Source organism: Solenopsis invicta, chromosome 16 (genome assembly GCF_016802725.1).
Source record: "Solenopsis invicta isolate M01_SB chromosome 16, UNIL_Sinv_3.0, whole genome shotgun sequence".
NCBI lineage: Eukaryota > Metazoa > Arthropoda > Insecta > Hymenoptera > Formicidae > Solenopsis > Solenopsis invicta.
In genome coordinates, this window is record NC_052679.1 from 9,892,476 (window position 1) to 9,906,277 (window position 13,802).

Consider the following 13,802-nt stretch of genomic DNA (forward strand, 5'->3'; position numbering starts at 1 on the left):
CCTGATTTATGTACTTATTGGGAGGAAGTACGCTAAACAGAATAACTTCTTACCGATGGTCGCCATCTTTAAAAGCTCTCACACATGCAAAATGTGATGAATTCACGATCACGCATACATCGCATACACGAGATCATATACGAGATGCCAGTTGTTACTCCGATTTTGAAAGAAAATGTTAAAAAATATCATTTTTATTGCAACATTTTTAACAACAAAGTAATATTAATTGAAAACTAATCGTAAATTGTGTACATCGTGTTACAAGCTGAGTCCAATAATCGGAAATGGAAAATAGAAGTTGCGTCAAACAAGCGACAGAGAAGTTATATTATGAAAAAGTACATAATAATTATGAAATAGTATATTTGATTGGTAATTAATACGAAAACTTACATTTTAGGGATATAATGGAAAGAAATTTCACGGAAATATATCATGCATCAGATAAAATTAAATTTAAATATTTGCAACAAAACTTGAATTTAGTGGAACTGCCTTCTTTGGGGATTTTTGACTGAAAACGACAAATTCTTTGGTTTTACGAAAGTTGAAAGTGATTTTAGCATAAGAAAAAGAATTGCTATCTTTCCAAATTTACATATTAATATTTATATCGATAATGAGATTATGCCCTTTTCAAGATACTATATATTAAAATATCGAGTATTAATAATTTAAATAAAATTTTGAAAACATTAGATACTGTTTAATTTATAGTCTTTTTAACTATATATATATTTATGGCATATATATTTATATTCCTTGTAATTGTATATATATTTTAAGGATGATGAATAAGTGTGCATCCAAGGAAATTAAGGATTTTACATCGATAATTAAATTTGACAAGTAAAATGGGATCGACCGAGTCATTAAAGAAAACCAATAATCAATTTCGATTTTTGAAGACTATTTGTTTATTTACTCTGATATCAAATAGTTTAATATAAGGTCTAAGATTTATATTTCAATTTGTATCAATGTAACTTTAAGTCTTTATAATTACTTAATGCTGTACAATAAAAGTTTATTTGATATATCTATTGAATCTTTTTTAAACGATTGTACATTTTCATTATAAGAGAATACGAGGTGTGTTCAAAAAGTATCGCGAATTTTGTGTTTTTTCAAAAATTATTTATTTATTCATGAATATCTTCATTTTGTCCCCTTCAAAGTAATCCCCATGAGATATTATACACTTGTGCCAACGGTTTTTCCAATCTTCGAAGCACTTCAAAAAATCATTTTTTTTTATCTTGTTCAGCTCCTCCTTCGATGCCGTCTTTATCTCGTCAAGCGTAGCGTAACGTCGTCCTTTCATGGGCCTCTTCAGTTTAGGGAACAAGAAAAAGTCACAGGGGGCCAGATCTGGGGAATACGGTGGCTGCGGCATCATTAGTGTGTTGTTTTTGGCCAAAAAGTCGCGCACAAGCAACGATGTGTGAGCAGGGGCGTTTGGTACGAATTTCGCGGCGACCCGTCTCATGCCCAAATCATTGATAAAAATCGAATGGCACGAGCCAATCAATATGTTTAGGTCCTCAGCAACTTCTCTAACGGTGATTCGACGATTGGCCAATATCATTTTCTCCACTTCATTAATTTTTTCGTCTGTTGTTGAAGTGCTCGGGCGTCCGGCACGCTCTTCGTCGTTCACATCTTCTCGGCCTTCTGAGAACATTTTGTACCACCGATAAACGTTGCTTCGGTCCAAGGTAGCTTCTCCGTATGCCACAGTCAACATTCGGAATGCATCCGCGCACTTAATTTCGTTTTTCACACAAAATTTGATACAGGTTCTTTGATCCATTTTTTTGAATAGGTAAAAATCGAAGACGATCCAAAACACGTGCAAGCAAAGCAGCTGTCAACAATTAAGTGAACATTCAAAATGGCCGAGCTTGTCGGCATAAGTGAGAGACATGAGTACCAACATAACGCCACAAAAAGATCGAAATTCGAATATACGTAACCCGCGAAAATTCAAAATTCGCGATACTTTTTAAACACACTATAAACTTATTGTTAGTGGTTCATTAAATATCCGTTTCTATGTTCATTTCCTTTTTATTTATCACCATCATATACATTAACAGATGCATAAATTAACATAAACTTATGTAACAACATAAACTTGAGTAATAACATAAACTTAAAAAACATAAAACATTTTCACAAATTATTATTCCATGTTACTTACAGTAAAAGCTATAAAAAGACTTTTTTTGTCGAAGTATCATTTTTTCCACCTTTCGTGGTACATCCTCAAATCCAACACGCCATTTCTATGTTTGGTTTACAAATAAATAAATATTTCAATATTCGGGTAGAAACACTGAACTCTATGAAAATACATGAAAAGTCAAGTTAAGGTAACTATTACAAATCATCCGTAAGAAGTTATTCTTTTCAGCGACCATCCTCCCAATAGGGAACACAAAACGAGAACGTAATTGGAGTGCTGAGTTTAGCCTCCTATTCTCCTACTCCTACAGAAGCGAACGCATCTGCTCATCGAATATCTCCGTGCGCACGCGCTCTCGCTCTGTCGCCGTCCGCTGCCACGCACATGCGCGTGATCCGCCTTGAGATACTCGGGATCGAGTAGCGGGGGATGTTGCCTCCGTACCGTTTCCGACCGCTCTCCGCACATTCCCTCTGGACTCTCAAGTATATAAAGGCTGAGATTGCCGAGAGAAGTTACCTTTTCCACTTCTGATCGGCTTTCCGAGCAGAAGAGCACTAGGTTGAAACAAAGATCAAGTCCCTTGGTCTCCGCTAAGTCACTTAGCTTTCGACCATCCCGAAACCGATCCGATCCGTTCCATTCCGACATCCTCGCCGCTACAACGGACTCAAGAAAGCTTAGGCCTTGTCAAGTCATTTGACGCAAGGCAATTCTTTAGCGCATCCCGAGTCCGGTGTTACCACACGTAAAAAGCTACGGTGTTCTGTGCCTCCACCAAGCGCATTTGACGTGGGGTAGTGCCACCCGGTGATAACACCTGCGATATTAACCGACTCGCGACGGGTTACGCGATTCGAATAACAAAACATACACGGATCCGTGTACGCGCCGCGCTCTCTCCGTACTCCGCGCCGCGCCACGCCGCAAAGCTATTGAGCGGGTTAAAACAAGAAGACCGTCGTCTCGAGAATCCCGTGACGACACGATTCCGAGAAAAATATCGACATCTTCTCGGAAATTCGTCTCGCAACACCGTCGCCACTATCAATAGCCGATCCGTTCTATATTTTCCGTCCGCGAACTTCGTAAAGTGTCAAGAATTATGACACCCGTCCGCCCGCAAGTTAAATATACAGGGTGTCCCAAAAAAGTCGGGACTAAATATCTCGGGAAATGTAAGTTTTACAAAAAAATATTTCAGACAAAAGTTGCATGGTTTCGAAGGGGACATAAAATGGTATCATTAATTTGACCTTGAATAGTTGCTTGAAGATCACGTAAAGGACATCTTCAATTTTTTTAATGGGATTGCCAACTTTTTATTACATATTTTTGTAGCTTATCTCGAGACCTTTCCAAAACACTACAAGAACGTTTATTTTTGTTGAGTACTTTCCGAGTTGTGAGGCTTGAAAGCTACGGTGTACTGTAACGTTCAAGCGTCACAACTCGGAAAGTACTTAACAAAAATAAACTTTTTTGTAGTGTTTTAAAAGTCTCAAAATAAGTTACAAGAATACGCAATAAAAAATATAGATTGCTAAAGAAGTACCGATACCCTTTAATTAGGGAACTACCGATATTCTAATATTGTATTTTTTATTGCGTATTCTTATAGCTTATTTCGAGATTTTTCCAAGACACTACAAGAAAGTTTATTTTTGTTGAGTACTTTCCGAGTTGTGAGGCTTGAAAGCTACAGTGTACTAATTATTGTAAAATAATTCGTCAAATAAAAAGTCCGCACGGTGTGCTGTATTGATATTGCCCGGGCAGTGTCAGCTCTGCCACATGCAACTGGGTAAAGTTAAGATGCTTTATTAACGGACATGACCAGATTAGATGCAGGCAAACTCAACACTGCCCATCACTGGCTGGGCATTGTCAGCAACTACTCCGTCAGCCAAACGTGAACAAACAGATTATTCGGAAAGTCTGCTATAAATTTTTGTTGCTAGAAAGGCAACAGATTTCGCACAGACTCTGCAATATCTGCGGTGTCAGCAAACTGCTGTCAGAAATACGACAGAAACTGTTGGCATTTAATTCCAGTAAAAATCGAGCAAATTGTGTTGACAGGACTCTTGTCAGATTGGCGGCAGAAATTAAGCATAATCTGCGCAACACAATCTGACGGCAAACTGGCAGCAGAAATCGAACACCGCGTGCTGACAAGACTTGACGTCAGATTGGCGGCAAAAAACGAGCAGAATCTACGCGACAATCTGATAGCAGACTGGCAGCACTACGCGAACACGCCATGGTGCCAGCACCTAACGTCAAATAGGCGACAGAATTACCCTGCCGCAAATTTACTTTAGAACACTATAGAAATGTCTATAGTTCTGAATGTGTTTTTTGAAACAGGTATTGCATATACGGAATAGAGTTCTCCTTATACAACTTTTATAATTTTTAATAAGGTAATACGTATGTTCATTACCTTATTAAAAATTATAAAAGTCATATAAGGAGAACCCCATTCCGTATATGCAATGCCTGTTTCAAAAAACACATTCAGAACTATAGATATTTTTTCTATAAAAAAATATACGGAATGGGGTTCTCCTTACATGACTTTTATAATTTTTAATAAGGTAATGAACATACGTATTACCTTATTAAAAATTATAAAAGTTGTATAAGGAAAACCCCATTCCGTATATGCAATACCTGTTTCAAAAAACACATTCAGAACTATAGACATTTCTATAGTGTTCTAAAGTAAATTTGCGGCAGGGTAGAGTAAGACTTGCACAATACAATCTGATGGCAGATTGTTAGCACAAATCGAGTACCCCGTGCTGAGAGGATGTGGCGTCAGATTGGCGGTATAATACGAGTATAATCTGCGTAACATAATCTGATGGCAAACTGACAGCACAAATCGAGCACCCCGTGCTAACAAAATCCGATGTCACGCAGAAGAAATCAAGCAAACCGTGTTGTTTTGCATATTTTTGAATTGTGACGTCACTTTGAATGACGGAACACTTCATGAATCTATTAAGAGCCTATTCAGACAAATTTACATAACTGCATGCATAAATAACATATGCATTAAAAAAGTGATTAATCCATTTTCTTATGCATTTGCTTAATTATTGGACCAATCAATTTCTTTATGCACATGCAATTATGCAAGGTTGTCTGGATAGGCCTTTAATTGTTAAAAATGCGTTTGATGCAATGCGCTAGTGACAACTGATTTATGGCCCACACCATATTTATTATAGAGAAATAACTTATATTTTTAATAACATTTAATTTATTTAGTATTAGTAGTGTAAATACAAAAATAAACAGTTACACATAAAAATATAGAGAAGAAGAAGGAGTTATAACTACTGTCGACAATATGGCTACCCCTATTATTTCCATTATTAGGTGACGTATTCTAACAATTGCTTATAGAATTATTCGTTTAGTAGCCCGCCATTTTTTAGGGATGCTAATTCATAATGACTGACAATTGTTATAAGGCATTTTTACTTGTGAGCACTTCTAAACTTTTTCAAGGCACACCTTTTAACCTTTAGTTACATACACTTCCTCATTATTCTTAAACTTGAGTGTATTATCGTACAAAGGTACATACAGTCGAGTGTCTTTTTGTTATTTAACTTTTTATTTGGCCGTATACATTTCGAGTTATACAAAGTTAAAACAATAACATGGAATTTTGTTAATATGATTTTTTAAGCGAAATTTTTATATCAAAATATTTTTTCAATAAATCGATTGTCATTCTAAAAAACGATGTTATAAATATTAGAGACATCATTTTATGCTTGTTGTTTAATGTTAAACAAGGATAAAATAATATTTTTAATAAAATTTTTTATGGTATTTCTAAAGCTTCTAAACGCAGGAAAATTTTAAATCAGAAATATTCTAAACAATGGAATATCAAAAATATATAATTTCGTAACAAAATAGTATGTTTTTTTTAAACTAAATTTTTTTTTAATTATTTTTATGAATAGCCATATTACAACCATCTTTTTTCTTTCACCGATTATGTAGTGCATTAGATTTTTATAAATTACGTCCTAAATAATATATATTTCATTACTTTGAGTCTAGAATCTGTCAAACAATACTCTGACGAATGTAATCGTTCAAGTTTCAATAGAAAATATTAATTATAAACAAAGTTATTCAATAAAATGAAAATGGCTGCCATATTACCCTCTTCTTCTTTATATTATACAAAAAATGAAATAATTTAAATAACATTAATAAATTTAAATCTCGCAAGAGAAACAGAAGGTAATGTCTCTTTGGAAAATAAAATCATGTATTACAGTGTTTTTATCTTTTATTTCAAAAAGACATTGTTGTTACAAAAAAAATTTATAAATTGTAGTACATTTCTGTAATATTAACTTTGACAGTTATTACTACAGAAAGGTATTAGAACTGTTATATGAAAAAGGTAAAATTGACATTGAACCGATTCTAAATAAAATGCTTATTTTCATTGATTTTATGGAAATAATGAATAGAATCGGTTCAATATCAATTACACTTTCTTTATATAACAGTTTTAATACCGTTCTGTAATAGTAACTGTCAAAGTTAATATTACAGAAAAGTTTTACAATTTATAAATTTTTTGATAACAGCAATGTCTTTTTGAAATAAAAGATAAAAAAAACTGTAATACGTAATTTTATTTTGCGAAGAAACATTACCTTCTGTTTCTCTTGCGAGATTTAAATTTATTAATCTTATGTTTATTGCATTTGTTGTAAAATATTAGGAGTACAAATTGAAAACCGCCGTTTTTTGTCAAAATTTGAGGATTGATTGTTGAGAAATGGTTACATACTTATTCTTGAAAGTATTGTCCATCGCTGGCCACTACTGTCTCCCACCTTTCGGGCAGCATTCGAATCCCGTGAAAAAACTGCTCGTCTTTTGCCACGAATCGACCCAGTTTTTGGCCTCTTCGTAATAATGGAAGTGCTGCTCAGCCAGGCCATGCGTCATTGATCGGAACAAGTGGTAATCTGAAGGGGCGATGTCAGGAGAATACGGCGGATGAGGTAAGACGTCCCATTTCAATGTTTCCAGATAGGTTTTAACGACCTGAGCAACATGTGGCCGAGCGTTGTCGTGCAGCAACATCACTTTTTCGTGTCTTTGCTCGTATTGTGGCCGTTTTTCCTGCAATGCTCGGCTCAAACGCATTAGTTGTGTTCGGTAGCGAGCTCTTGTGATGGTTTCACCCCGTTGCAACAACTCATAAGAAATCACGCCGAGCTGGTCCCACCAAATACACAGCATGAGCTTCGAACCATGGATGTTTGGTTTGGCCGTCGATGTTGATGCATGGCCGCGGTAGCCCCACGAATTTTTTCGCTTTGGATTATCATAATGGATCCACTTTTCATCGCCGGTTACAATACGATGCAGAAAACCCTTCCATTTTCGCCGTTGAAGCAGCTGTTCGCACGCGAAAAAACGCCGTTCGACGTCTCTCGGCTTTAATTCGTATGGCACCTAGTGTCCATGCTTTTGGATCATTCCCATGGTTTTCAAACTATGTGAAATAGCTTGTTGAGTCACGCCCAATGAATCTGCAAGCTCCTGTTGCGTTTGAGATGAATCTTCATTCAGTGTTTCCAATTGTGCGTCTTCAAACTTTTTCACCTGTCCGGGACGATCCTTGTCTTCTACGCCGAAATCACTACTTTTGAAGCGTTGGAACCATTCTCGACACGTTCTTTCACTAATGGAAGCCTCACCATAAGTTTTTACAATCATTCGACGCGCCTCAGCCGCAGATTTTTTCGAATTGAAGGCAAAAAGCAAAACTTCCCGCAAGTGACGCTTATTGGGCACAAATTTCGACATTTTCGATTACAAAAAAATATATAACGCCGATAAAAATTCACAACTACAATGATAAGGAATTGTTGCCAGATGCCCAACCTTACATTTAAAATTTATGATCTAACGTTTGGCGCCAGCATTTACCGCTGACGCCATCTACTGGAAAACGGCGGTTTTCAATTTGTACTCCTAATATATATTTTATGTATAAATGTTTATTTTAGTATTTACTCCACTAATGCTAAATAAATTAAATGTGATTAAAAATAAAAGTTATTTCCCTAAAATAAATATTGAGGATTAAAGATCTATTCAAACAAATTTGTATAATCGCATAAATACATGCATAAAGAAATTGATTGGTTTAATAATTAAACAAATGCATAACAAAAATGGATCAATCACTTTCTTTAAGCATATGTTTATGTATGCAATTATGCAAGTTTGTTTGAATAGGCTCTTAAGAAATTCATGAAGACCCTGGTAAAAATAACAGACAAAACGGATAGCAACCGACAGGATTTCTATCCGTTTCTAACTGCAAGTTGTCCGTTCTATCTACAAATATAACATGCGGATAGAAAATCCGCATTTGCAGCAGTAGATCTTATCCGTCTCTGTCTGCATTTTGTCCGTAATAACATTTCACCTGTATCTGTCCGCAATTGCGTACAGAAGTTCTGTCTGTTTCTGTTCTATACGCCGTAATTTTTATCTGCACTTGTCCGCGAGTACAAGAATCCTATCCGTATCTATCCGCAATGTATTCGTCAAGATTTTTATCTGCATCTGCCCGCATATATAAATAATTAAAACCCATTCTTGGCCATGGTTTGATTAGCCAAAATAGTAAAAAAAATAGAAATTGGAAATGAGAGCAAAGCATGAAGAAACATTACTTATGTAAAAAAAACTTTTCAAAACTCAATTTTGCAACCAATTGGTATAAACAAATTATTAAAAATTTACTTTTAAAAAGAACTGATTGTGCCAATCGATTTTACGAAAAAAATTATTATAAGAAATGTTGCAAAACTCAATTTTACAATTAATTTGTTTATAACAATTAAGAAAGCGTTATATATGCTTCTTGAGTCATTTTTTTCGTAGAATCGATTTGAGTAATCAGTTTTCCTCTACAGTCAATTTTTAGTAATTTGTTTATAATAATTAGTTGCAAAATTAATTTTTGCAAACGTGCTTTTTACGTCAATAATGTTTTTTCATGCTCCGGTACTATTTCCACTTGTTGTTTTTTGACTATATTAGTCTGGCAGAAACAGATTTAATTATTTATATAGTTTATTTAGTTTATTTTAAAAATATTTAAGGCTAAATAATCAAAGGGCTAGTGAGAATATTCGCGCAATACTCAACACGTAAGTTTCTTCCTGTTCAAATCAGCTTACTTCAAATGTAATTTTTTATTAACGATATTACAAGTGTACGATTAGCTCAGCGTATTAGATTATTGTCCCGAAATCTTAGGTTCGAATTCCACCGGCGTCAATGCGTTTTCAAAAATTGTAAAATAATGCGTAATCGTAATTAGTAAAATACAATATATGCAAATTAGATTAATTTATTGTTACGTCCAAAATTTTTTCTTTTTTTTTTTTCAGACCATCTAATAATATTTTTTAATTAACACATTTTTAAAACAACCGCATTAATTTATAATTTATTTACAAATTAATATAACTTTTTTCTTTAATAATAATATTAACATTAAATTGACACTTATTGAATCGGGTACCAATTATTTAAGTAGTTAATTATTATATCAGACTCATTCGGCTTAAATATTGGAAATTGTGATTTAAAAATATTAGAATTTAAAAGAATATACCCCGCGAGTACGCGCGGCTGTCCAGCGATTCTCGAACGTCCGGCAACGCGCGGCCGCCCGGTGGAACACGGTAGTTCCCCCCCCCCTCCACCTCTGCGGTTCGCCCTTGCGCGAGCGTCCACAAGCGTGGGAGCCGGCGCTGATCGCGAGGGCGCGTTTCGGCGACATTTTCAAACCCAGAAACACCCTCGCATACATGGAGGGTATAAAAGGAGCGCGCGTGCAGCATTTTTTGAATAGATCGCTCTGAACAGCCGAACGCGCTTACCAGGCAACAACCAACGGTAAGGTTGTCAGAGGGATAGCAACAACGGGAATTTCAAGAACGTTATTTTCAAGAACGGAGTAGCCAAGGAATACCATCGGGATGTCTCCTTCCTTCACCTCCCCCCCTTTTTTTTTTTGTTTACGGAGAGGAAATGCGTTACCGCATACCCTAGGCCCCGGGGGAGGCCTGGTGGTTATGTGGGGCTCTTCCCCGCCGACAATGTGTCGGCGGGGACATACCCACTAAAACCTCTCCGGGTGTCCTGCCCTGGTCCATGACTGGGGGGCTCCAGGAACGCGTGCAGCATACTTCCGGAGCTGCAGCATACTTCCGGAGCACCTCCCCTTCTACGTAGGATATAGAAGTTAAACCACGAGCATATGCTTGAGTGCGGCCTCGGCCTTCCCTCTCTCTTTTCTTTCTCGTTCTGCTTTCCCCAGGTGCAGGGGTCGGTAGCGGCATAACTTGCTTGCACCACCTCCCGACACCTATTACTTACTACCTCCTCCCTTCTAATTTTTCCTCTCACCCTAAAATAGATTTTTTGGGTTGCGCGCACCAAGCTCATACTTGTGTTGCGCCTTCTTCATCACCTTTTTCCTCTCCAGGACATATTTCCTCTCCATGACTAATTTCCTTCTTTAACCCTTCACTGGCATTCTGAAGTATTTTTTAACGCTCTATCAAATTCAAAATTAAATTTTAATATTTAAGTTTGAATCGCATTTAAAATCAAGTTTAAAGTTTTAATTAAATAATTCCGTATAAATCTTTCAAGCCTACTCCTGCTGTTCCACACGCCGTTTCCCGCTCGCACAAGCTTTCAAATAAGCTCCTACTCCTCTCTCTCTCTCTCTAATTAATTATTTTTTTAATACGGAAACCGGTAAGAATTTATTTTTATTTCTTTATTAATTAGAATTTTGTATTAGTCGACAAAATGGCAATCTTTCGAAAAGCAACATGAGCAAGAAGACCCATTGCGGAAAGGCGGGAGGCCGTAGACGTTTCTTGCGAGCCCTGCGTCGGGAATTAAATGCAATTAAAGAATTCGATCCATCGGAGTTTTGGCTCGAGTTGCCTCCTGTCCTTCCATCCTTGGAGGAACTATCGGCGCTGAAGCCTCTTGCTTTCACTCCTTTTTCTCCTCCAAAACGCGACATAAAGAAGGAGATCTTAGAATATAGGAGTTGGACAGCCAAACCTTCTCCGAAATACGCATCAGAAAGGAAGGCAACACGACCAGCACCTCTATCGGTTTACACTAAGAGGCCGACCTTATTACCGAAAATTCCGCGCATAATTTTCAATACTAAAGCAAATTTTTGGATACAGACGAATCCGTTTGGTTTTAATAATATTAAATTTGATTGAGTAATCATTATTAAATTCTGTTCAGATATTATATATATTATATATATTATATGACATTCTAATATCATTATTGTTATCTGTTCTATGTTCAACTATTTTCTTATGTTTATAATTACACTCATATCTAACTTTATTCACTTGTACCCTTATTGTTAAATTAACACACACACAAACACCCACACAAACACATTATCACTCACTTATATTCATTCTTATTCATTCATAATTAAAAATCAAGCATTAATATTTTTACAGACAATTATTTCATTACTCATTCTTATTCAAAATAAATTCACAAAGTTATATTTTTCTTACAATTATGTTTTTTCATGCATTTAAACCTAATCCCACGCCACCGCTCTTAGTCACGCTTCCTAATTTAGACAATTAATAATAATAACATATCTTTTAAAAACGTTAATATTAATTTTTGATCATAATGAAATTTAATTAAATATTTTAAATAAAACAAAAAATAATATTTGTCCTGGACAAAGCGCAGGACTGGTGACAGCAGCCCATTTAAAATATATTACAAAACAAAAATATAAAACTTCAATAAAATAGAAATAATAAAATATTAAAAACCTCACGTCCGATCCACGCTCGGACGCAACACTATAATAAATATAATAATAAAATCTGCAAAAAAACAAAAGGAAATTTTTTGTGTACACATTTACAGACAGAAATGGATAGAATTTGCAGTTGTCTATCCGTTTTTACAGACAGAAACCGATAGATTGCGAAACACATTTTATCGGTTTCTATTTGTAACTATGGATTAAGAAACGCATAATAAAGCAGACAGATACGGGTAGAATACGTTTTCTGTCCGTTTCTATGTGCAATTTTTACAAGGGGAGTGACGTCACAATTTAAAAATATGCAAAACAGCACGGTTTGCTTGATTTCTGCTGCTAGCATGACATCAGATCTTGTCAGCACGGGGTGCTCGATTTGTGCTAGCAGTTTGCCATTAGATTGTGTTGCGTATATTATATTCGAATTCTACCGCCTATTTTGCGTCATTTTGCTGGCAACATAGCGTGCTCGATAGCTGATGCTATCATTTTACTGACATAGGACATAGGACATCAACAGGTTTTGTTAACAGAATGTAAGTAAAATTGAGATCAGTTGAGTCTGCCAACATGTCTTGATCAAATCTGTCGCCAGCCTGCTGAGACAGTGCTAACATTTTGTTGACTGGTTATTATTTCATTGTTGACTTTGCTCGATTTCAAGTGGGCACTGTCAAATTTCTGTGGATTATAAGCTGCGCTAGATGAACGGAATTAATACCAGCTGTAAGTTTCTCAATTTACCCTTCTATAAAAAGTTAAGAACTAATATATTATTAGGTGCGCAACTAAGTTCTTGCTGTTTTTTTTTTTTTTTTTATGAAAATGCAACTTTATTGTGAAAAAATGGTTTCAAATGAATCATTCAAAGTATTGCCCTTCGCTAGCTACAACTTTTGCCCATCTTTTTGGCAGAGCTCGAATACCGTTACGATAAAAGTGTTCGTTTTTTGAGGCTATCCACGAATCAAACCATTTTTTGATGTCTTCATATGAGCGGAACTGCTGATCAGCCAGACCATGTGCCATGAACGGAACAAGTAATAATCAGACGGCGCAATATCTGGGGAATATGGCGGGTGGGGTAGGACTTCCCATTTGGGCGCTTCTAAGTAGGTTTTAACGGGTTTGGCAACATGAGGCCGAGCGTTGTCATGCAGTAGAATCACTTTGTTGTGCCTCTGCTCGTATTGTGGTCGTTTTTCGCGCAGTGCTCGGCTCAGTCACATCAATTGAAGTCGATACCGTTCCCCAGTGATGGTTTCGTTCGGTTTCAACAGCTCATAATAAATAACACCAACCTGGTCTCACCAAATACACAGCATAACCTTTGCAGCGTGGATATTCGGCCAAGCCGACGACGTAGAAGTATGAACAGGCAGTCCTCATGACTTTCTTTTCTTTGGGTTGCTGTAATGAATCCATTTTTCATCACCCGTCACGATGAGATGAAGAAAACCCTTCCTTTTTTGCCGCTGGAGCAGTTGTTTACAGGTGAAGAAACGACCTCAACGTCCCTTGGCTTCAAATCATAACGAACCCAAGTTCCTTGCTTTTGAATCATTCCCAACGCATGCAATCGCTTGGAAATGGCTTGGCGGGTAACTCCTAATGCTGAAGCAAGCTGTTCTTGCGTTTGGTACGGATCCTCATCAAGCAATGCCTCCAATTCAGCGCCTTCGAATGTTTTTG